Genomic DNA, 21636 nt, shown 5'->3' on the forward strand with positions numbered 1-21636 from the left:
TTTGAATGAGTCTGTGGGTTAGCTGCTGGGCAATACCTTTGCTCAGCAGGGCCACCCTGAGGAAAACTATTCAGAGTGTCTGTCAGGACCCCAGTGCCCAGGAGACACTGGCACTCCTCCCACTGGGCAGCAAGCTGGCAAGGCAGCCAGCCTGGAAGGTGCCAGGTCTTCTCCTGATGCCAGAAAGGACCTGCGGCTCAGCTGTATTTCTCATCCAGTTGCTCTTGCAGGCGCCACAGTCTCTCCTCCTTCACAGGAGTTTGTCTTTTGCCCTTTAAGGCTGTTTGGTCATCACGCAGTTTCGTCCCATCCCCTAGACCTTCGGCAGGAGGGAGCGCCCGGGAAGCGCCGTGCATGGAAGGTGGCTTCTACGCAGGAAGCTCCTGGCTCACACTGACTATCGCTGTCACCACTTTGCCTCTTAAACATCCCGTGAGTGTCATCTGTGTTGTCAGACATTGTGTGTTTGTTGACTCATGAGTAAGAAATCACTCTGTATGGCAACACTCACCAGATGCGTACTTTGTCCTTAAGGAAATCACATTTTGAACCAAAGTTTCCACTAGAATTTCCTTCTGGTTAAAGACTCTGCCGGTCAGAGAGGCCAGGCAAAAACAGAAGGTAACGGATGGTGAGGGTGTCTGTCTTTATCCCTCGTATACATGCCAAGCCTGCTGCCACTTCAGATTTGGAAATCTAGGTGGTAAATATGCCTGTACTTCAGCTGGCTGAAGACTTCAGACAAAGTAGTTCATGTAGAAAGCAGTTACTGACTGTTAAATGAGGAAGCAATAGGCAAGCAACAGAAAGAAAGAAAAAAAGAGGAAGGGAGGGAGGAGAGAAGGGGAGGGAAGGGAAGGAAAAGGAAGAGGAGGGAGGGGAGGGAAGGGAAGAAAGGAAGTCACACTGCTCGTTTCTGTGCAACAGTGGCCCGAGGTGGCACATTCAGTGTTTTCCAGGGAAAGGGCCCTCCACGTAAAAGTATGGCTTGCGTGCGGCCAGGAAGGCAGGCAGGCCCACAGGAGAGAAATACGGGCTCTTGCACTTGCGCTCAAGAAGGGCCCAAGGAACTGAGATGCTCTCTGGAAGCAATGAGCGTGTGTCGAGCTGACACGTGGAGGTTTTCTGAGACGGGCGCAGAATGATGATAGTGATGTTTTTAACAGTTGATTCATACTCAGTCCAAGGAAACATCATCATCATAAACACGCTGGATGCCAAGGGCCAGCTGAAGAGCTTCATGCAGAATTGCTTCTGGCTGGGTGAGCCGACTAGTGGTGTGAGGTGTCAGGAAGAGTGATGGGGAGCTGAGAGGATAAACGCACACGTGCACGTTGCCTGGCAGGAGAAACCATCTGAAACCAGAGGAAGGAGGCAGATCATCCCTGCCGATGGCGTTGTGTCGTCAGATCGTTTGTTTTAGTAGGATTTTAGGGCTCCTAAGGTGTGCACGCTTGGAAGGCCAAGAGATCCCAGCCTGACTCCTGATTTTCAGCTTTGGAGAAGCAATCTTTCTGACGCTGCTTCCTCATTGTGCAACATGAGTAATATGAACGACACCTTCTTTCCCGCTGAGTATTCAATGCAGAATTAGCAAGTTTCGGCATACCAATATATTTTTTTAGAATTAGAGGTACAGTTCTGATTTTCAAGCAGCTTGCAGATTAAGTAGGAGCCTCAAAAAACATGACTTCCAGTTGCTCTAAGAATAATGTCACATTTCTGTTGTTGCTTTTCCAGCCTTACAGTGAACTCTGGACAAGATGCAGACAAGTAAGGAGAAAAGCCATTCTATTAGAGCAGCAGTTGCAAAGTCACAGGAAGGCCATGTCCACTGGTTAAGTGGTCCTGCTGGGGGTGTGGCCAAGCACAGCGCACACCTGTCACCCCAGCTGACCCTGGTGCAGCTGAGGCTGAGCTCTGCCATGCAGGACAGCGGCGTGAGCAGTGGAGGGCTGGGGGAAGACAACACGCCACCTAAGTGGGGCACAGGAAGAGCCCAAAGCCAAAGCTGACCTGGGGCTTGGTGGGGCCATTAGTTCAGGGTGCCCGGGGCACTGAGGTCAGAGCAGAGAGTGTGGGAGGAGGCCAGATCTATCACGCTCCATCAGCTCTGCTGAGAGAGCTGAGCTCACTGCTCCAGACAAGGACTAGTCACTCCAGGACATTAAACAGGAAGGACAGAATCAAATGTTCACACTCAGTTGGTTTTCTGATTGCAAAGTGGCACATGATGAGAAGTCAGGGTAGAAGATGGTTTACAGGGTTGCTGAGGGCTCCAAGGAGGCCTGAGGGGGTTGCACTTTGACCTCACCTCTGGGTGTGGGAGGAAGCAGAGATACCCCAGAAAGCAAATGCCCAGGCTGGGCAGGCCAGGGAGAGGGGCTGTGAGCCAGGGGGAGGGAAGGCTGTGGCTGCCCTGCTCTGCAGAATTCAAGTTTCAGACAAAGAGTCATGCCTCCAACTACAAGTAGTAGGTAGCGTCAGGAAGTAGAGACCAGGTGTGAGTGTGGGCGCCAGGGGCACCTTTTCAGATTATTCTAGCCTCAGTCATGTGCTACCTCTCCATAAAGGAAAAGGAGCTGGACCTCTAATTTCTCCTTTGTAAAGAATAAAAAACAGCCTGGTGAAAACTAAAATACAATTCATTGTGCAGTTTAGTTCATAGTTCGTTGTGTCATGGTGTTTTGTCAGCGACTGGGATTGAAAGGATCCCCGAGTTTTGGGTCATTCTCACTGTACTTTAAATGTCTCAGACCTCAAGGGGTACATCGCTGCCAGAGAAAATGCCCCTGCCACCTTCTGCTCCTTTTCTAAACGTGTTGACTGTCACCTGTGAGAAAATGTGCAGCGGAGTTTGCATTTTCCACATCTGCTGGAAGAAAAATGCCACTAACAAGATATATGAAGAATTATTCAAATCTACCACAGGGAAAGACTGAAAAATAAGGGAAAAAATATTTAAAAAACATTTGACTCCATAAATCCTCCCCTCTTTATTCTACACAGTCTCTGGAAAAGAAATAATGAACCTTACTTTATGATCTGCTTGTATTTGTAATTGATTTATCTTGTGGTTAAAAGGAGATTTACTCACCAAAACTGAGACAGACAGGAGGATATAATTTGGGTTTGACCTCCTGGCCTGCTTGGGTATCACTTATCAGAACAGAAAATTCAGTGGTGTTTTAGCATTACTTTAGAATAAGGGATTCGATTAATTCTTTAGGAATGGCCTTTCTCATTTTTTTGGTGCAGACAGTAACTGTTATACATATATGTACAGGTCCAATGACCTGGTATGATTCAGGGAAGACGGAATACCTCCTGACCCCCTTATATCCACCCTATGCCCTCACCATCCCCATTTCCAATTATTTCCTTGTCCACGTTGCTAGGGTGACTGATGCCGGAAATCTTTTGGTCACCCATTTATTTCTTTAACTTAGACTTAGTTTCCTGTTTAACATGGAGACTCCTGGTCTCATATAAATCCTTCGGAATTCTCATCTGTTCCCACCTTGCTAGGACTGTATTTTTATCTGGTAGTTTTCTAGGCCAGGATTTAATAAAGTTTCAGGCTGATGACCTAGAAATGACTGAGGCTAAGAAAGGCCTGAGGAAGGAGATGACAAATGACAAGAGGGTCCTGCTCCAGACATCTTCCAGCACCTCTCCTCTCCAGGGGTGCCCTTTGCAGCCTTTAGGACCACAGTGTGTCCCTCAGTTCTTCAGGAATGTGGACCTGAGCCCACGCAGTTGGATTTGTAATAGAACTTAAAGGCAGGCTGGACCTGTCTTCTCTGGATCACTCAGCATTCCCAGAACCCAGTAAATATCTGCAGATGGGATTCGGCTTAATTTCTTGGCTGTCATTTCTCAGTACACATCATTTTACCAAAGGGCTAACCTGGTGGGGTCCTGGCTTTCTAACAGTTATGGCTTCAAGCCTCCTCTGTTCTTGAATAATTTGCTAAGGTATGTGAATCTCTCTGGAAACTTCAAGGTGTGCCCTGGGCAGGAAGTTGGGTTACAGTCCTATTCTGTGTTCCAGAAGGAGAACCTTCCCTTCTAAATAAACATTTGGACCAATTCATCTGCACAGCTACATTGACAACCTCTGGTCCCAGCCGTTGTGAGGGTTCAGGAGAAGGGACGTGTAGAGCGATGGTTGAGCATGCACTGTAGTCACGGTCTAACCGAATCTGTAGCATAAACACACGAAATAGACTCATTCTTATTTTACATCTCGAGTAGCTGGGGCTTGGGGATGTGGTGGCCAATGTGGCTAATCAGCCAGTGACACAGAGCTTGACTCCCTGCTCTCTGGCCATGAGGTCCGCCCTCTGCACAGCACACCGCTCTGTGTTCCATGAGCTTTACAAAACTTATCGCAGTTTCCTAACTTGGTGCCCCGAATAGTTTGCTTCTGACTTTGCCATGAGGGACAATCTGCATGTGTGTTCCACTACCAAAAAGTCTGTGACAGACTGTGCAAGAGCATATTTTATCTCATTTGCAAGGAACATGGCCATCTGAAGTTTCATTCTTAACCATGTAAAGTTCAGGATTCTGCATGAACTAGATAGTCTTTTACTATTTTTTCAGTAGCAGGATGAAGAGGGGGTTTCCCAGTCTAGAAAGACATACTCTTTCCAGGGCCCCTGAATTCCTAATGGGGAATTCCTAACTGGGAACTTTAATAGAGAAGTTCAATACAGCATGACAACAGGACACTAATTAGCTGTTACCAATGTCAACATTGAACTAAAGGCATCGAACCCTGTGAGACCTGATGTGTATTCCTTGTATTTTTCAGGGGGAACATCATGAAGACAGAAAGGCTTCCTAGGATGCATACACTCCCTGCACTTGAATGGGCAGAAACTGGACCTGGAGGAGGAAAGGGCAAAGGTCACACCCAGCGTGCGGCCAGGATGCCCAGGCCACTGTAGCAGTTATGGCCACACCTGCCACAACGGGGGCAAGTGCGTGGAGAAGCTCAGTGGGTACTTCTGCGATTGCACCAACTCGTCCTATGAAGGGCCCTTCTGCAAAACAGGTACGATAGGCACTATGGTTTCCACACATGCTGTCATGTGGTGCCTGCAAGCCACGGTCAGGCTGTGCCCTTAGTCCCATGATGCATCACCTCCCTCAGTCTCCTGGGTGAGACGGGCAGAGCTCCCGGCCACGATGACAGACACTCATCACAGTTGTCGGGCATGGCACTGCCGCTGAGCTGGATGGAGGGTAACAGGATGCCATCCTAGTGCCAGGAGCCAGCTGCCCACTGGGAGAGTGGACTCATTTCTGTCAGCCAGGCAGTGAGGGTTGATCTTCTATTTCCAGTTCCATGACTCAGTCCACAAGAGCAATCACAGAGCCAAGACTACAGCCCTGGAGGGGCCTTAGAGATACACAAGCCACCTTAAATCCTTTTTTGGTAGGGAGTATGTAGTTAAGTTAGTGACACGTATCAAGCATCTAGTAAAATCGGTTCTGCAGGTGACACAGGTGGGGTTGGAAGATTTAAAAGCCCTGCTCAGCGATTCACTTCAGGTCATGGGGGGCTGGAAAGGGATGGAACAAAGAGCCAAAATTCCTGCCCCAGTGTCTTTCCACACCCCTCCTGACCTATGACTTTGTTGCCTTGACCAAAGCTGACCCTGAGGGTATCTGCCTTGGGCCAGGAGTGATAGTCATGGTGTGAATTCTCTAGATAATTTCATGATGACTCTGTAAACTATAAAATTTCATCATTCAGTATAAATGCTCAGTGTTTCTCAAATAGAAGGGCAAAGATGAGGCCCAGTATCAACCTGAATTTTTAAGTTTACTTTGTTGATGTAAAAAAAAAATGTTTGTTGACCAAAGAATGTAAACGGTATTTCAAAAGCAGCATTTAAACTATCAAAATGTTTTCATCACTTTGGAACACCATTTACATACAAACAATGATGGCAATTATACATAACTCTTCTCAGTCCACTAAAACACATTACCTAACACCTCTCCTAGATGCTTTGTTTAGTCCACGTTACCATTGGAACTTTAAAGCACTGGGGAAAAAAGAGCCCCCAAAAAAGTGTTCGCCTTGAAGGGCACGTAATCGAAGCTCTTCATTCATTCATGCTGGTCTCCCCAGTTAGACTGAATCACTTGCTGCTTATTGTGGAGAAGCATTGTGCTTCTTGGAAGGAAGCCGCACAAATTCTAGGGCCAGTTGTATGTTGGTCCCCATGTGGGAGCTTAAAATAAAGTCGTCCCACCCCAGTAGGCTCTTACAATGAGCTAAGACCAGCAAAGCACGACTTGATTTTCACACGGGGAGGTCTGAATAACTTGCCTTGAAAACATTAAATGCCGCCCTTAGTCTGGTCCCACAACCCAGGAGGGGCAAATGCAGAAATAAACCCAACCAGGCCCATCACTGAAGGACGCTAGCATTGTTTTGCAGGATCTATACCCAGCTCTTCTGTTTGGGAAGAACAAAAACAAAAAAAGAACAGTGGACCTCTGCATTTCTCCAGGGACATGATTCAAACATCTCATAGATCATGTTGTTGTAAGTTTAGCCTAATTTTTCACTGGCTCCTTTCTCCGCACCAACCCCTATGAATTATCTTCTGTCCCTGGCGCCGTGTCGTCTGATTGCTGTGTTGAAGTATCCTCTGTGCCCTCTCCCCACTTTTTATTTTGATCTATATGTGACACAGACAAATATGTGCTTAGCCTTTTCAGCTTGCTTCATGATTCAGTTTCCAAACTTCTCCCTCTTCCTCCGACCCCTAGGACATCATTCTCTTTGTATTCAGCAGCTACAGAGAGTCTAAGATGAACCTGTTAACCAGGTCTCTGGCCATGCCAGCTGCCGCTGGGAAACGTACTTTGGGAGCACAGTGGGAGACCTTAGCCCCAGGCCGGCCCTGGACAGGCATGCTCTCTGGTGGGGCAGTCTTCCCTGTTAACTTGCTATGGCATGGGCGCTTGAGGGTGTGCAGGTACCGGAAACATCTGGAGTGGGATTAGGGACATACGCCCCTTACCAGTGCCTGGGCCAGAACCACGGCCCAGCGAGGTGATCCGCATTCTTTTGATTATGGTACAAAGGAATAATGATCACAAAATTAGCTAGTAATTGTTGACTGCATCAAATAACCCCTACCCCCAGCATAGTAGGGAAAATATTAATATCTGCATTTAACATGTGAAAACACTGACATTCACAGAGGCTTAGGGACTTGCTAATAAATGTCAGGCCTGGAGATCCATCCAGCAACTGTCTGGTTCCTTTTTCCCCTTAGGACCCCAATTCCAGTCTGTATAGGAATATAGTGATAGGATTCAAATAGGTATTTTTTGTTGTTTTGTGTGTTTCCTCTTTGTTTTATTATTGAAATGTAATTTATATACCATAAAATCCACCCTGTTAAAATATACAGGTCAGTGGTTTTTAGCATATAAATATAGATGCACAACCATCACCACTAATTTCAGAATATTTTCCTCATACCCAAAAGAAATCTCATGCCCATCAACAGTGGCTCCCCATTCGTCCCTCTCCCCCAGTCCCTGGAAACCACCAATCGACTTCCTCTCGCTGTGGCTTTGCCCCTGAGGACATGTCATATGCATCAAGTCATATACTATGTGGTCTTTTGTGTCTGGTTTCTTTCACTTTGCATAAAGTTTTCAAGGTAGCATTTTTCATAATTTATTCCTTTGTATTTCCAAAGATTATTCCATTGTGTGGATGCAATATATTTTGTTTGTTCATTCATCTGTTGATGGACACTGGGATCAATCCTCTGGTTTTTATGAGTAATGCCAACACTCTTGTGCGTGTTTTTGTGAGGGCCTGTGTCTTCGTTCCCCTGGGTGTACCCCTGGGAGGGGGACTGCCGGGTTGAGCGGTACCTGTGTGTTTACTTTTGGAGGAAACTAGCAAATTGCTTTCCAAGTGGCTGCTCCGTTTTACATCCTCGCCAGCAAAGCAGGAGGATTCCAGCTTCCCCACATGGCCGCCGGTACTTGTTCTCTGTCTGCCCGAGCCATCTTCCCGTGGGTGTGCGCTCTGGGCTTCTACTTCCCTGACGACTAAGGGCCTTGCACGTCTTTTCGTGTACCTGTTGGCAGTTCATATGCCTTCTTTGGTGAAATGCCTATCTCAATATTTGCCCATTTTTTTGGTTGAGTTATTTTTTTTCTTTTTTTTGTTCCATTGTAGGAATTCTTTGCATATTCTGAATATAATTCCCATATTAGATACATGCTTTGTAAATATTTTCTGTCCTTTTCACTTTCTTGTAGTATCTTTTGAAACACTAAAGTGTTCACTTTTGGTGATGTCTTATTTCCTATTGATTCCTTTCTGTCCTGCTTTTGGTGTTAGGTCTAAGAAATCCTTGCCTAGCCAAAGGTCATGAATATTTATTGCCAATGTTCTCTTCTAAGAGTTTTGTAGTTTTAGCCCTTACATTTAGTTTTAAGCCATTTTGAGGTAATTGTTGTGTACAGTATGAGGTAGGGGACCAGCTTCATTCTTGTGCAGGTGGACATCCACTACCCCAACACCACTTGTCTTTAGTCCACCTCCACCTTCACCACTATACAAAGAATCTGGGTAGGACTGTCATGGTGTTAGCATTTAAATTACTTTTTAATTAAACGTTAGATAATCAATTTGGAATTATATTTGGAAATACAATTGGAAGTCTAGAAAAGTAAAAACCCAATCCAATTACTCAATGACAAGCATTAAAAAGAAAATCTGATTTCCTTCTTCCTCTTTTCTTTCCATTTAGTAGAGTTGAGGTAATTCTGTTGGCTACATCTCATAACCTGAATTGTCTTTATTTCAATGCATAGACATTCCTATTGAACTCACCAGTTGTAATGATTGCAATATATTCCATCTGGTGGAGTTGCCTACTATTTAACCCATTCTATCACCAGAACACTTAAGCTTGGTAGGGTGGTGGGACTCGGCCTGAGTTCAGACCCTGGCTCACCCATAGTCTCTAGCGCGTGACACTGATTATGTAACTAAGCCTCATGATTCCTTCATTTTCTTGTCTATAAAATTTGAACAATTCAGGAGTATTTCACAAAAGGATTATGGTGGGCATCCAGTGAGCACTTCACAAAGACCTTGGGAAAATGTCTGCCAAGGTTATCATTGCTCTAATTATTCCTTTGGAATTTTAGATTGGCCCAGATATTGCATGCAAGTAATGTGGTGATAGACACATGCACTGTTTATTTCCTTAGCAATGAAATATCTGTGAAAAAGATATATTGTATATTTAAGTACTCTTTGCCAATTGCCAAATCCTGTCAAAAACTCTGTAATGTTTTCTTCCTGCCAACTAATACATATATACACACACACACATATATACATATATATATATATGTATGTATTTCACTTTTTACTACAAAAAAGTCAATCATGTGCCGTGGGAGAGAGAAGGACCTCAGAAGCCCCTGGATCTACTGTTTAGCTTCAAAAATCATCAGCTTATGGCACTCACGTTACATTGACAGTAGCCCTCTCCTCTCCTTTATTACTTTGAGTCAGTCTTGGAAGGTTGTATTTTTCTAGGAAGTTGTCCATTTCTCCTAGGTTTCGCAGTTTGTTAGCATATAGGTTTTCATAGTAGTCTCTAATAATTCTTTGTATTTCTGCGGGGTCCGTCGTGATTTTTCCTTTCTCATTTCTGATACTGTTGATTTGTGTTGACTCTCTTTTCCTCTTAATAAGCCTGGCTAGAGGCTTATCTATTTTGTTTATTTTCTCGAAGAACCAGCTCTTGGTTTCATTGATTTTTGCTATTGTTTTATTCTTCTCAATTTTATTTATTTCTTCTCTGATCTTTATTATGTCCCTCCTTCTGCTGACCTTAGGCCTCATTTGTTCTTCTTTTTCCAATTTTGATAGTTGTGACATTAGACCGTTCATTTGGGATTGCTCTTCCTTTTTTAAATATGCTTGGATTGCTATATACTTTCCTCTTAAGACTGCTTTTGCTGTGTCCCACAGAAGTTGGGGCTTAGTGTTGTTGTTGTCATTTGTTTCCATATATTGCTGGATCTCCATTTTGATTTGGTCATTAATCCATTGATTATTTAGGAGCGTGTTGTTTAGCCTCCATGTGTTTGTGAGCCTTTTTGCTTTCTTTGAACAGTTTATTTCTAGTTTAATGCCTTTGTGGTCTGAAAAGTTGGTTGGTAGGGTTTCAATCTTTTGGAATTTACTGAGGCTCTTTTTGTGTCCTAGTATGTGGTCTATTCTGGAGAATGTTCCATGTGCACTTGAGAAGAATGTGTATCCTGTTGCTTTTGGATGTAGAGTTCTGTAGATGTCTATTAGGTCCATCTGTTCTAATGTGTTGTTCAGTGCCTCTGTGTCCTTACTTATTTTCTGTCTGGTGGATCTGTCCTTTGGAGTGAGTGGTGTGTTGAAGTCTCCTAGAGTGAATGCATTGCATTCTATTTCCTCCTTTAGTTCTATTAATATTTGTTTCAGGTATGTTGGTGCTCCTGTATTGGGTGCATATATATTTATAATGGTTATATCCTCTTGATGGACTGAGCCCTTTATCATTATGTAATGTCCTTCTTTGTCTTTTGTTACTTTCTTTATTTTGAAGTCTGTTTTGTCTGATACCAGAATTGCAACACCTGCTTTCTTCTCTCTGTTGTTTGCTTGAAATATCTTTTTCCGTCCCTTGACTTTAAGTCTGTGCGCGTCTTTGGGTTTGAGGTGAGTCTCTTGTAAGCAGCATATGGATGGATCTTGCTTTTTTATCCATTCTATTACTCTGTGTCTTTTGATTGGTGCATTCAGCCATTTACATTTAGGGTGATTATTGAAAGGTATGAATTTATTGCCATTGCAGGCTTTAAGTTTGTGGTTACCAAAGGTTTAGGGTTAGCTTCTTTACTATCTTACTGTCTAACTTAACTCGCTTGTTGAGCTATTATAAACACAGTCTGATGATTCTTTATTTCTCTCCCTTCTTATTCCTCCTCCTCCCTTCTTCATATGTTGGGTGTTTTGTTATGTGCTCTTTTTAGGAGTGCTCCCATCTAGAGCAATCCCTGTAGGATGCCCTGTAGAGGTGGTTTGTGGGAGGCAAATTCCCTCAACTTTTGCTTGTCTGGGAATTGTTTAATCCCTCCTTCATATTTAAATGATATTCGTGCTGGATACAGTAGTCTTGGTTCGAGGCCCTTCTGTTTCATTGCATTAAGTATATCATGCCATTCTCTTCTGGCCTGTAGGGTTTCTGTTGAGAAGTCTGATGATAGCCTGATGGGTTTTCCTTTGTAGGTAACCTTTTTTTTCTCTCTGGCTGCCTGTAATACTTTGTCCTTGTCTTTGATCTTTGCCATTTTAATTATTATGTGTCTTGGTGTTGCCCTCCTTGGATCCCTTGTCATGGGAGTTCTATGTACCTCTGTGGTCTGAGAGGCCATTTCTCCCCCTAGTTTGGGGAAATTTTCAGCAATTATTTCTTCAAAGACATTTTCTATCCCCTTTTCTCTCTCTACTTCTTCTGGGATACCTATGATTCTTATATTGTTCCTTTTCGTTTGGTCACTCAGCTCTCTTAAAATTCTTTCATTCCTGGAGATCCTTTTATCTCTCTCTGCATCAGCTTCTCTGCGTTCCTGTTCTCTGTTTTCTAGTCCATTAATGGTCTCTTGCATCTCGTCCATTCTGTTTTGAAGTCCTTCCAGAGCTTGTTTTATTTCTGAATTCTCCTTTCTTAGTTCTTGCATATTTCTCTGCAAGTCCATCAGCATGGTTATGACTTTTGTTTTGAATTCTTTTTCAGGAAGACTGGCTAAATCTATCTCCCCAGATTCCTTCTCAGGGGAAGATGTAGCAGATGCTGAAGCTGTCTGGGTTAGTCTTGTCTGGATCATATTTTTTTGCCTTTTCATGTTGACAGGTGCTATTGACTGTCAGCTGGGAGGACCAAAATTTTCACTTGCTACTGGCCTTTCTTTACTGGGACAACTGCGACCCCTAGTGGCTTGTGTTGGGTAATTGCGTGTAGAGTGGGTCTTTGTGTCTTGCCTGGCCGGGAGGGAGAAATTTCCCTTTCTGTGGGCAGAATTTGTGTCAGGCTGCTTCTGTGCTTTTGCAGCGCCCGGTGGGGTAATGGATGGGGGGGCTGCTTGACTGTTTGCCTCCGTGAGGGGTCTCAGAGCTGTTGCCCAGGGGGTTAATGCACCCGGTTTTCCCTGTAATTTGCAGCTGCTGTACTGTGACCTGGGTTGTTTCCGTCAAGCTGTTAAGTCCCTGTCCCTTTAATACTTTCAAAAAGTCCCCGCTTTTCTTTGTCACAGGGGCATCAGCTTCGGCACCCGCTCAGAGGTCTTACTCCCTGTTCCCCCAGTATCCAGGGCCCCCTGGGCACGTACTGTGTCTGCGCTCTGGCCCGGATGGCTGGGGCTGGGTGTTTGGCAGTCCTGGGCTCCGTCTCCCTTCCGCTCTGCCTATTCTTCTTCCGCCGGGAGCTGGGGGGAGGGGCGCTCGGGTCCCGCCGGGCCGGGGCTTGTATCTTACCCCTTTCACCAGTCGCTGGGTTGTCGCTGGTGTAGCTGCAGTCTGGCCACTGTCCTGCGTCTTCTGGTCTCTCTTTTAGGGCTAGTTGTGTTTGCTGTATTTTCAAAAGTATATATGTTTTTGGGAGGAGATTCCCACTGTCCTACTCACGCCGCCATGTTGGCTCCGCCCCCTCCTTTATTACTTTGAAGTAAATTTGAAATATCACAACATTTCACCTATAAATATTTCAATATATATTGGTAAAAGATAGAGTCACTAAAAACACATATCCCAGGAATAACACTCTAAGAAGAATTTAATAACCCTTCTTAAACTATTATAAAATGTCCACTCAGCATTCAAATTTCCAATTGTTCCATTTAGTTTTGATGGATGTTTTTCTGAATTAATAGCATCCTGTCTGATTCTAGGCAGCCAGTATCCTTATCACCCAGGCCTGTCTAAACCCTTACTCTAATTCTAAATCTAATTCTACTGTTATTATTAAGACCAGCTTTGTTTACTGCGTCCCTCTTACATCCCATGATTTGACATAACTTCTTCCAGTCGTCCTACCCACCACAAGACCGACTTCATTTCTGCCTTCCCTTGAATGGCCTGCGGCTTGGTGGCATGTGCGAGGAGGCTGGAGGCTGAGACATGCACCCCTGCAGTGTCACCGTGTTTCTTAGCGACGCCTCCTCCTTCCTGCTGGCGGGAGGCCCAGCCAAGCCCTCCGCAGGGTGTTCTCTGGCTCCTCGGGCACCTGGAGACATGGCTGCCCAGTGGCTCACATATCACACCCTGGGGCTTTTCCACTGGGTTGTTAGAATTATTTTTGATGTGTGTCCTGTCTCCTCAGACTGCACCCAGCCAGCCCTTCTGCCAGGCAGGCCCTCAGGGGACGCCTCTGGTACTGGTCCCAGCCCTGCAGTAGCTTCATGGTTCTGCAAGATCACCTCCATGCTAAGGGTTTTCTCCCATTTAGCCCAGTGGTTTTGGATGTTCTGAAAAATCAGTCAGGGACCTGAAATACCATCAGTGAGCTTAACCTCTTAAATTATAAAATATAAGAAATTGAGAGAATAAAAGAATGCAGGTGTTTTGCCGAACTGAGCTTCTTGAAATTTACAACATCCAAGCATTAAAAATAATTAGAACTGAGACTAAGGGAGGAGGGAAGACAGGAATTCTGTAGGACATTTCTGGTTTAAAAATTCCTTTCATTTTAATTTCCTGTCCAAAGTATAAAGAAGAAAATATAATATATATGCCCATATCTAATGTGCTATTCATAATAAATGCTCTGAACTGTAGTTACATTTGAACACACACCAACCTCAAATAAAAGCCATCATTCTGTTAACTGGGAGATAGTGTGGCTCAAAATGTGGACCAGAAGGTGGCAAGGAAATTCACATGTAGAACGTGCTTGAATCAAACTGATGATCCCCGGCAATCCTCGGTCAGGAGTCTCTGCATCTCTCTGTAATCAGGAGCTCTGATGTTGGAACCTGAATGATAAATGCAGAACACTTTCTCTGAAATGTTAGTAGAAAGCAGCTGGTATTCCCAAACTGCTGAGCAGTATACATGAATATGCAATGTTAAGTTTTTTGGCATTGGTACAGGCTGTTGCAGAATTTTCACAAAAGTAGAACCAATTCGCAATGGAATTAGGGAGCTAAAGCCACATTTGGTTATGTCCTGGGGGCCACCAACTCAATAGAGAATTTCCTAGGGAATTGGGAATATTCCATATATCCTTCGGGACAAAGAGGAACTGTGGCAGAGCGGCCTCATATTACTGCCCGGTCTGTATGTCAGAGGTTCTCAGTATGTTGCTGACAGAAGAAGCTTTCCCCCTACTCTGATACTGTACAGCGATAAAGGTGAAAGTGAGCCTTGAGTGAAAGAGAACAGCTTAGTATTTGGACAGATGTGCATCATTAAACAGATATATTTTGTGAAGAAAATTGGAATGGGTTCAGGGCAAATTCTCCAATCTGGAAAGTGCATGATTTCAAACTTGCGACTAACCCTCGTAAGTGCTGCGTGCACATCTTCTCATCTGTCCACGGGGAAGCACTACCGAGGCGAGTGTCTTCTCTCCATCTGTCAGATGAGGAAACGGTCCCCACAGGCCCTGTCACTTGCCTGGGACCACACAGACAGGGAGAGATCGAGTGAGGCTTCCGAGCTAGTGCCTCTGATTTAGTGGCATGGAATTAAAATGATGACAGCTGGAGTGAAGACACTACCCAGGTGGGCTGGGTGAGGCGTATGCTCCTGATGATTGAACAGCACCAGCTCGCAGGTGCCACCTGTCTTCCCGGGGGCAGCAGAACCCTATCTGTTGTTGCCCTAACAGCATTATTACTCTCCATAGAAAGGCCGATTTGCCCAAGTCTTGGCTTTTTTTTTTTTTCTTGGAAAAGAGTATCAATTCCTAGACCTCTAAAAACTTGAGTACCAAAATGTTTTCTAATGTTTCCACAGATTCTCTCTTCTGTTTCCACGAGTCCTCACACTTTGCCTAACACCACAGGGAAGTGCTGCTGGCCCCAAGGGTCCTGTGCTCAGGAGTTTAGGGACCGCTCACAGTCCTAACGCACCAGGCAAACACAGAGCTGTTAGGACTGCAGTTTGGAAAGTAAAAGGCTGTAGTAAAATTCTCTGTACTATCCTGGAGGCAGGGACATTTTCTCTTTGCATCTCGAGAAATCAGCCTGTCCCATGGTGGTTATTCTGCAAATGTATATTAAACTGGATGTGAACTTCTAGATACAAATCTGAGCTCTTTTATCAGCTGTGCAAGGTACTTAACCTCTGCAAGCCCCATGCTTTGTCATTTGAAAATAATAATAACATCTTCTGCTTCAAAATGATCATGGGAGGCATGTGATTCCTGCAGTTTCATAGTGGGGGAAGCCTATAATTCAGGTGCAAACTCTCATACAGAGCTCCATGGGTCACCAACAATACACAGTTACAGCTCTTCTGAATGGCCCACTGAAGGGTTCAGGGTGCACTTCCCCCTCTTGTGTTTTGCAGAGGTTTCTGCTGCATTTGTTTGAGGCTGGCACTTCAGTTACTTACATGTTTCAAGAACCGTACCCGGTGACCAAGAATGAAAGCCTCCCATCCTCAGTGATGTATGCGGATGCAGCTCTATCCAAGGAAAACATTGCAGTTAGCTTCGTGACAGCCCAGGTGCCCAGCCTCCTGCTTTACATCAGTTCTTCTCAGGATGCCCTGGCCGTCCTGCTCTGCGACAATGGTGAATGCCGACAGCAAGAAGCCCAGGCATTTCAGGTGGGCTGGGGAACAGTGCGAGCGTCCTGGAGCCCCACGTGACTGCCACCTAGATTGGGTCCCACTGGGCAGCTTCTCCCACATGTCCAGCCAAACCCTAGGTCGTATTTACGTTGGGAGTTGGTATCGATGTTCAGAGCCAGTGTCAAGTCATGGCCAGTCTCAGACGTATGCACTTGAATTTGTCTCACTGTGTAATGTAACTCTTTGCTATTTATTTGGTGCTGGAATCCACAAGTGTAAGGGAGACGATCGTCAGCCACCTGGATTTCAGAAGGACACTCGTCCCATGTATCGTGTCACCTTGCTGCAGTCTCTTTCCCGAGGGCTGTTGAACCAACCCGCCTAAACCCAGGCTTCTTTAGCAGAAGCTGAGTGCCTGGGCCTTAGATAGGTATGTGAGTCATAACCTTGTAGAATATGGGGCTTGCTTCTGCAAGTCAGATTTTGAAAGGACTGTGCAAAAATGGACCATGGGGAGGTTAAGAGTGATACGGCGTGTCCAGGACACAGAGAATGGGGAGGGCTCCTCATTAGACAGCTGTTGGGAGGAGCTGGTGCTTCTTCCCTCACTGCTTCATCCCACCCTGCAATGGTAGGCTGTCGGTACAGTCACGGCCACGAGCTCTGAAACGGAAACCCAGGGGATGGAACAACGTCTGACAGGCAGAGAGGGCACGGTCTGGTCCCAAGGACCCTTGCCTGTGATCAAGGATATGTGATTTCCTGATAGGATGGGGTGAGTCTGGGCTTTGGAAGCATCCACCGCAGGCTGGACTGTGGGGGTGCCCAGGAGAAAGGGGCCCAGATGCCCACACACACTGTGCCACCCCTGGGCCTCAGGCAGACTTGGCCACTGCCCCTGCTTGCCTGTCCTCGAGGTTGTTCTTCCTGACTTCATCTTGCTTTCTGACTGCTTACAGCACTGAAATTAAAGAATGATGGGAAGGCCTAAATCAAGCATCAAAAGTAGTGGGCCTGGGAGTGGAGTCACAGGGAATCATCAAAGTACAATAATAATAATGCAGTAACAATAGTGACGTCCTGCTGGGCAGAGAGAGAGCCTGGGATGATGACTGGTCACTCCCAGACGCTCTGGTGGTGAAGAGCCTGCAAGAGAGAAAGGCTGCATTATGGGTCATCAGACCTCGTATTTATCGGCAGACATCTGTATGATTGGCACCGTTATAGTGCCCTGTCAGTCCCTGAGCTCTGCCCTTGTACTGCCTCTGTGAGGCTGGTAAGGCCGCCTGAGGGCTCTGAGGCACTAACAAACTCACTGACACGGTCCAGCGGCCAGTTCATGACCCGGCTTGGGCCGGACACTCAGCCCAGCAAACTTCCCCTGCAGTGGTGCGGTCCGACTCTGATCAGGTGGACCACGGAGGTGAGAGTGATTCCCGACAGCCCCTTGTGGGCATGGCCCCTGCCAGGCTGTGCCTGCAGATGCAGTCAGCACGTAGGAGTGACTTCGTCAAACTGTGTGTATGTAATTACTCCATATGCTGTTATTATGTATAATTATATTAATATATCTATTTATTAATGTATCTCTCTAGATAGGTATATTACTCTGTGCTGGGCACTGTTCTAATTAATGTACACAGCACTTAATCCTCACAACAGCCCTGTGTCATCGGTGATATTAATATATACCCAGTACCTTATAGTTGTAGGAATTAAGATGCTATATATGGAAGTTAAATAACTTGCTTAAAATCCCACAGCAAGTAAGGCAAAGAGCTGGAATTCAGTCCTCCCCTGCAGAGGCTGGTGGCTTATTCTGTATTCTTGCCTAATTAAGAGAGGTCCTGACTTCTGCCCTCCCCCCAGTTTTTATGCACTGCCTGCTTGGCGACCCTGCAGGCACCTGCACCTGAAACTCCAGCCCAGTGCAGGAGATTCTTGTGCCTTGTTTGCTCATCTGTGTGAAGCTTGGATCTCAAGGCAGGTGCAAAAGGGCAGGTCTTGCAGCTGCTCTAACTCTTGGGAACCAGGTGTCCAAGCCGTGGTGAGCAAGGAGGGACCCTCCCTCCCCCAAGTGGCCCCAGGGGATCAGCACCTCACCACTGGTTCTGGGGACCTCTCATCGCAGTAGGCAGGGCTGGTGACCCAGGGTCTGGGGCCCTGGGCATTGCTTGCCACCTCCTGAGACCACAGAGACACAACTAAGCGGCCTGCCATTGAGTCATTCTCTTGCTGACTCACTGCATGTTTACTGAACCCACTTCACAGCACCCGGAACTGTGGGGACAACAAAGAAAAGTAGGATGCAGTTCTGTCTAAACATGAAAAGAAAAAGACTCAGAAAATGCCCTCTCCATTTTTGAAAAACAAACTAGACACATTAGGACATCAGGTTGCCCAGATTTCTCAAGCAGTCTAACCAGCCGTTAGACTTTGCCTAACTTTAAGGATGAGTCTCCTAGGAACTCAGGAGTCATAACAATAGAGGAAAATAGCTTGAGTGGCAGTTCTTGCGATGGAGGTCATCAAGTAGTAATTAAGTGATGATTTTCAGAGAAGTTGTAACTAAGAATTTGAGAAGTGGACAGTGGAGAAAAGTAAGGTCCGAGTTTCTTCCCAGGCTATGGAATTCGTGATTCTCTAGCCCTTTCCTGGCAGTGTCCTCTGCTAGGGCTCTACCTACACACATGGAGATGCTTCCCTGGGAATTAGGAACTGCTGTCTCCTTAGGTTGTTGCCAGCAGGTTTGTGGCAGAAGGCCACTGGCCCGCCTGTGGTGAGTAGCACGGGGACACTGCATCACCAGGACATAGGAGTGTTGTTAGTGTGACTTTGATACATTTACCACGGAAATGAAACATATGTCACTGAAAATACTAATGGGAGTTTAGAAGACTTACAGATTGAGAACAAAATTCGGCAAGCAAAGATGGTAAAGGTCTAACTTAGGAGAGTTTACCTGGAAGGATTTTCTAAGACTGGTTCACCTCCCTGAAATGGAGTTAGGAATCTTCTGTTCATACAGGTTTCTTTTTTTTTTTGTAGATAACTATTTTTTATTGAAGGATAGCTGACACACAGTATTACATTAGTTTCAGGTGTACAACACAGTGATTCAACATTTATATACATGATAATTCTAGGTACCAGCTATCACCATACCAAGTTGTTACAATATTTTCACTATATTCCTTATGCTATATATTATATCCCGGTTACTTATTTATTTTACAATTGGAAGTGTGTTCTTTTTTTTTTTTGTGTGAGGGCATCTCTCATATTTATTGATCAAATGGTTGTTAACAACAATAAAATTCTGTATAGGGAGTCAATGCTCAATGCACAATCATTAATCCACCCCAAGCCTAATTTTCATCAGTCTCCAATCTTCCGAAGCATAACAAGTTCTTACATGGAAAACAAATTCTTACATAGTGAATAAGTTACATGGTGAACAGTACAAGGGCAGTCATCACAGAAACTTTCGGTTTTGCTCATGCATTATGAACTATAAACAGTTCAAATATGAACACTCATTTGATTTTTATACTTGATTTATATATAGATACCACATTTCTCTCTCTATTATTATTATTTTTAATAAAATGCTGAAGTGGTAGGTAGATATAAGATAAAGGTAGAAAACATAGTTTAGTGTTGTAAGAGAGCAAATGTAGATGATCAGGTGTGTGCCTGTAGACTATGTGTTAATCCAAGCTAGACCAGGGCAATAAAACATCCAGGTATGCAGAAGATTTCTCTCAGAACAGGGGGCAGTGAGGTTCTAAGCCTCACCTCTGTTGATCCCCAATTTCTCACCTGATGGCCCCCCTGTGACTGTGCCTGTCTTAGGTTGTTCCTCCCTTGAGGAATCTTACCCGTCTCTGGCTAACCAGTCATCTTCCGGGGACATACAGGGAAATGTAAAGTAGGTGAGAGAGAAGCCTTATTGTTTGAAAAGGTTAGCTTTTTTACATCTTTGCATATTTATGCCCTGTGGCTTCTATGTCCAGCATTTGTTTTGAGGTATCTTTACCACTTGGAAAAATTACGATACTCGGTAAGTTTGATATGAGGCACGAATTCTACTTAAGGGTTGTAATTACGAAGGAAGAAGAAAAGCTATAGAAGTAGTAGGCGGCAGAAAACATGGGAAGATTGATTATTTCTTTGACATATCTTCTTGTAGAGTAACTTCAGCATGTATAAGTTTTAAACTACTAATTGAATTGCGCACACACATTAACATAATAGGAGTACAGTTACATAACCAAAGCATACCTGTAATTACCAGCCATCTCCAGTGAAACCAAGAAAACCAGTTAGGCACCTTAGGCATTTGTGAAAACTTATCTATGATATGGTGGATATTGTCCAACTGAACTTGAACAGTCTGAGAGAAATCAGACAAATTAAAACAACACATTCCTGGGGACTGTTCACATCCCATATGTTCTTTTAACAGTAAATAGTCTGTAGTTGTAAGATTTTGGAGCGCTACAATTTGCACTTCTCCTAATTCTTGGTTGAGTTCCAACAGTATAGATCCAGTCAAATTTGTTGTTTTACTGTATGCACAGGCCAGCTTAGATATCTCCTTCCTCATTCCCATGGCAAGTCCAGGAACTGGTGGGATGAGTCCATCTACAGCTGTAGCAGTGCGTGGATCATTGTTGGGGTTTTTTGATGATCATCTTCTGGCATGAGTCTTCCCGAGAGTGCTGATGTTGGAAGTTCTCTTTCATATCGTATCTTAGTTCATTTTCGGGGTAGCGAAATTATGCTTTGATCCTCTGTATAAACACAAACAGACCCTTTGCCTACACTTTTATATGCCCTTTATACCCTTGTGTAGAACTCATTGGAGGTCACCACACAGGAATTGCCTTTTTTGTGTGTGTGGTATCATTAATCTACACTTAAATGGTGAATATTATGTTTACTATGCTCTCCCCTATACCAGGTCCCTCCTATAAACCCGTTTACAGTTACTGTCCATCAGCATAGCAAAATGTTTTACGATCACTACTTGCCTTCTCTGTGTTGTACAGCCCTCCCTTTTCTCCTACCCCCCCATGCATGTTAATCTTAATACCCCCCTACTTCTCCCCCCCCCTTATCCCTCCCTACCCACCCATCCTCCCCAGTCCCTTTCCCTTTGGTACCTGTTAGTCCATTCTTGAGTTCTGTGGTTCTGCTGCTATTTTGTTCCTTCAGTTTTTCCTTTGTTCTTATATTCCACAGATAAGTGAAATCATTTGGTATTTCTCTTTCTCAGCTTGGCTTGTTTCACTGAGCATAATACCCTCCAGCTCCATCCATGTTGCTGCAAATGGTTGGATTTGCCCTTTTCTTATGGCTGAGTAGTATTCCATTGTGTATATGTACCACATCTTCTTTATCCATTTATCTATCGATGGACATTTAGGCTACTTCCAATTCTTGGCTATTGTAAATAGTGCTGCGATAAACATAGGGGTGCATTGGTCTTTCTCAAACTTGATTTCTGCATTCTTAGGGTAAATTCTTATGAGTGCAATTCCTGGGTCAAATATAAGTCTGTTTTGAGCATTTTTATGTGACTCCATACTGCTTTCCACAATGGTTGAACTAACTTACATTCCCACCAGCAGTGTAGGAGGGTTCCCCTTTCTACACAGCCTTGACAACATTTGTTGTTGTTTGTCTTTTGGATGGCAGCCATCCTTACTGGTGTGAGGTTATACCTCATTGTAGTTTTAATTTGCATTTCTCTGATAATTAGCGATGTGGAGCATCTTTTCATGTGT

At 44.7% G+C, this 21636-nt stretch overlaps 1 pseudogene; it reads left to right on the top strand.

Moving 5' to 3' along the window:
• Positions 1 to 1141: 1141 nt before the first annotated feature.
• Positions 1142 to 21636, top strand: part of LOC130684341 (contactin-associated protein-like 5) — a 68139-nt pseudogene continuing 47644 nt past the window's right edge.

The sequence above is a fragment of the Manis pentadactyla genome, chromosome 7 (genome assembly GCF_030020395.1).
Source record: "Manis pentadactyla isolate mManPen7 chromosome 7, mManPen7.hap1, whole genome shotgun sequence".
Lineage (NCBI taxonomy): Eukaryota > Metazoa > Chordata > Mammalia > Pholidota > Manidae > Manis > Manis pentadactyla.